The following is a 3,889-nucleotide window of genomic DNA, read 5'->3' on the forward strand; positions in this document are numbered from 1 at the left end:
CTCTCGAAAGTTATCTGAACATGGCGTCTACTGCGTCGCCGAAATATCGGAAATATCAAAATGGTAATCGCAATAAGTCCCGTTTAAATGAAAGTATTAACGTATGTACATATTTACACCACTAGCATTAACAGATATTATTTATTTCTGAAATATAACTACAACACTATTAATGAAAACATGTGTTAATTATATGAGCGATCAATTTTGACATGCGCTGTTAGGTAAATGTATTTATTGTCGCACAAATAAACCGTAGACTAGAATCAATCAATAAAAAAAAACATTTAACTAACACTGATATCTTGACATTTTCCTACGTTCTTGAGAGTCTAACCTCTGCCATCCAGAAACAATAACGTCACATTCGCTTTAGTTGCATTAGCCACGTCCCAGCGACATGTCAGTCAGCCAGTGCCAGGCACTTGCTAGTCACTTGTGAATCGCGTATCAGCCACATACCGGTCACGTGCCAGAAACGTGTCAATCACTTGCCAGCCACTTGCCAGCCACGTTTCAGACACGTGACAGCCACTTGCCAGTCACGCGCCAGCCTAGCACCAGTCGTGCACGCAGTCGCCGCAGCAACTCGACCGAGTGACGTATCTCCCGGTCAGGCTCCTCAATCATCTGAGGATTGAATATTTTCCAAGAATTAATTTAACTGAGGTAGGGCACAGCAGGAATTTCCTGCTCAAAATATGGAGCAGCCCGACTGGGGTAGTACCTTACAGAACAGAACAGACCTTACAGAAGCACACACACAAATAATACTGTTTTCAAGCAGTATTGTGTTCCTGTTGGTGAGTAAGGTGACCAGAGCTCTTGGGGGGGGGGGGGGGGGGGTTTGGTCGGCAACGCGCTTGCGATGCTTCTGGTGTTGCAGGCGTCTATAAGCTATGGTAATCGCTTACCATCAGGTGAGCCGTACGCTTGTTTGCCGATCTAGTGACATAAAAAAAGAGATCAAAGTACCATTAATTCTAGCTATAATAAATGCGTTCTTAAAATGGCGTCCTTCCATTTAACTGCCATATCAGAAACTAATATAAATTAAATAAACAGAATTATAACCTAAAAATACAACTTACAATAACAACAACTTATTATTTATTTATTTATAACACTGAAATAAAAATAATAAAATTAAATAAATAATTATCATTTATATAATTACCGTCGTGTGTACGTTAGTGTCGTGTCAATGACCGAGTCACCCGAGTTTTACGGTTGGTTAAATCACATGACTGCTCAACTTTTTTTTTTAATTTGTAGATTTTAAAGTGATGTAGTAATGAGCTGTACTTACTACTGCTTCATTTTTTACGTATAATTTTGTCTATGGTATGCCCCTGTTGTGTGGTTACGGCAGTAAAGAATATAGCCAGTACTACAGTAATACAGTTCCACTACCTTGAAACTTAAAAAGCCGACCGATGGCAGGATAACCATCCAACTGTTGGATTTGAACTACACAGGCCGAAGACGGGCAGCAGCGTCTTCGGTGCGACAAAGCCAGCCCTGCGATCACCAACTCAACATGGGTTCACGCCATTTTTGGTGCGAACTTGTGGAGGCCTATGTCCAGCAGTGGACTGCGACAGGCTAAAATGAATGCCTCCATGTAATCTATATAACCCGAAACGGAAGGACGCCAGTATAATATCTATTTTCAGATTGTATATTAGGTCTTAACCTATGAAATTGTCGTTTCGTTGTACTGGCTATTTGAAAACTAAAAAAAAAAAAAAAAAAAAAAAATCGCTAAGAACTCGAATTTCAAATTATTTTTATTTTAAAAATATAGAATTTTCTTTTTATAATTAGTCATTTGTTTAATGGTAAGCGTTCTGTTCATCGCATTTGTGAGTTTTTCATCATCATGGATATGTTAAAAATTCGAGTGATTATGGAGTATGACTTCCGTCGTGGTAGAAAAAGGGCAGAAGCGGCACGCACATCAACGACGTTTACGGTGCGAACACTACTAACGATCCTACCACCTGTTATTGGTTTGCTCGCTTTCGTTCCGGAAATTTTGACCTAAGAAACGAACCACGTGGTCGGCCGAAAATGTTGGTCGACAATGACGAATTAAGGGCGATTGTGGAGGCTGATGATTGTCAAACTAAAGATGAATTAGCAACAGCTTTCGAAGTTAGCATTAAAACAATATTGTTCCATGTGCGTCAAATTAGCAAGGTAAAGAAGCTCGACAAATGGGTGCCTCATGAACTGAATGAACACCAGCGCGAAATACGCGTCGAGACGTGCCTTGCACTACTCAACTGACACACAAACGAAGGCATATTGAATCGCATTGTTACTTGTGACGAAAAATGGATTCTAATCGACAATCGCAAGCGCTCAGCTAGTTGGTTAGATCCTGGTTCAGTACCTAAATAATGCCCTAAACGAAAAATGACCCTTAAGAAAGTGATGGTAACTGTTTGGTGGTCTAGCGCCGGTGTAATTCATCACAGCTTCTAACCAAACGGCATGAGCATTACTGCAGATGTGTATTGTGAAGAACTAAACACAATAATGGGGAAGCTCGCACGTCTCCAACCAGCTTTGGTCAGTCGCTCGGCTCCACTGCTTCTGCACGACAACGCGCGACCTCATACTGCACAGCAGACGGTCTCCAAGTTACAAGAGCTGGGGTTGGAACTTCTCTGTCATCCACCGTACTCACCAGATCTTACAGAATTCCCTTCAGAATCCCTTACAGAATTCCACTTTTTCCAGAATTTGGATAACTTTTTGGCGGGAAAAAATTCAATACCCGAGAGGCAGTACAAAACGCCTTTGAAGAGTTTGTTGCCTCCCGTCCAGCTGTTTTTCAAGAAAGGCATCAATAAGTTACCACTACGTTGGTGAAATTCATTGATTTCATGGGGTAATTACTTTGAATAATAAAAGTAAAAAATATAGAAAAAAAAGTGCGTTAACCTATTTCATCAAAAACGGCAATTTCATAGGTAAAGACCTATTATTATCTTCAGTTATTTAAAAAAAAAAAAAAAAAACCAGCACAAATAAGAAATGCGAGTCAGGAAGACAGGAGAAAATACTAAGGGCACTACTTTTTTAATGAACATTGTTAAATCGGTTGAATTGTAGTACATTATAAAAGGGAGAAGCCGGTTCAACGAGATAGTTTCATCAATCAAGCCCAGTCCCTTAAATTTCACGGTCATATTAAAAATAATACATACTTTAATTACATTAAAAATATTGTATTCATTAAATTCGAAGCGTTTCCTAGATATTTAGTGCCCGTTGGCGCATTTTGTAGAAGTCCTGCTTTTTGCTCCACGAGTTATGGGTTCGATTCTCGCCTGACTTTGGATGTAATAATTGTATTGTAAAACAAATAGCTATAGCAGTTGGTTGTTACCTATAACACAAGCATAAGTTGCTTACCTTAGGAACAGATGACCATGTGTGAATGTTGTAAGATATTTATTTATTTATTATTTAACTGAGGTAGGGCACAGCACGAAATTTTCTACTCAAAATATGGAGCAGTACTGGGCTAGTACCTCGACCTTACTTCTGTAATCATCTGATCACAGCTAAATAATACTGTTTTCAAGCAGTGTTGTGTTCCTGTTGTTGAGTAAGGTGTCCAGAGCTTCGGGGGAGAATTGAGGATAGGGTCGGCAACGTTCTTGCGATGCTTCTGGTGTTGCTGACGTCTAGAAGCTACCCTAATCGCTTACCATCAGATGAGCCATATGCTTGTTTGCCGAGCTAGTTGTATATATTAGATACGAATATCTAAAATAGTTCACCTTAACAGAGCGGCGGCAGCGCTAGTCCCCTGTGCGGTTAGAGGCGCTTGTAACACCCAAGCTTCATGGTCCGACCCTGCCAGAGCTCCCCT

At 40.2% G+C, this 3,889-nt stretch overlaps 1 long non-coding RNA gene across 1 annotated transcript; it reads right to left on the reverse strand.

The window, feature by feature from the left end:
• Positions 1 to 122: 122 nt before the first annotated feature.
• Positions 123 to 3,881, reverse strand: LOC123660889. Its single transcript, XR_006744268.1, has 2 exons — positions 3,798 to 3,881; positions 123 to 630 (listed from the first exon to the last, which is right to left on the reverse strand). It is a non-coding gene; the product is annotated as an uncharacterized LOC123660889 (long non-coding RNA).
• Positions 3,882 to 3,889: the final 8 nt, after the last annotated feature.

The sequence above is a fragment of the Melitaea cinxia genome, chromosome 16, assembly GCF_905220565.1.
Source record: "Melitaea cinxia chromosome 16, ilMelCinx1.1, whole genome shotgun sequence".
NCBI lineage: Eukaryota > Metazoa > Arthropoda > Insecta > Lepidoptera > Nymphalidae > Melitaea > Melitaea cinxia.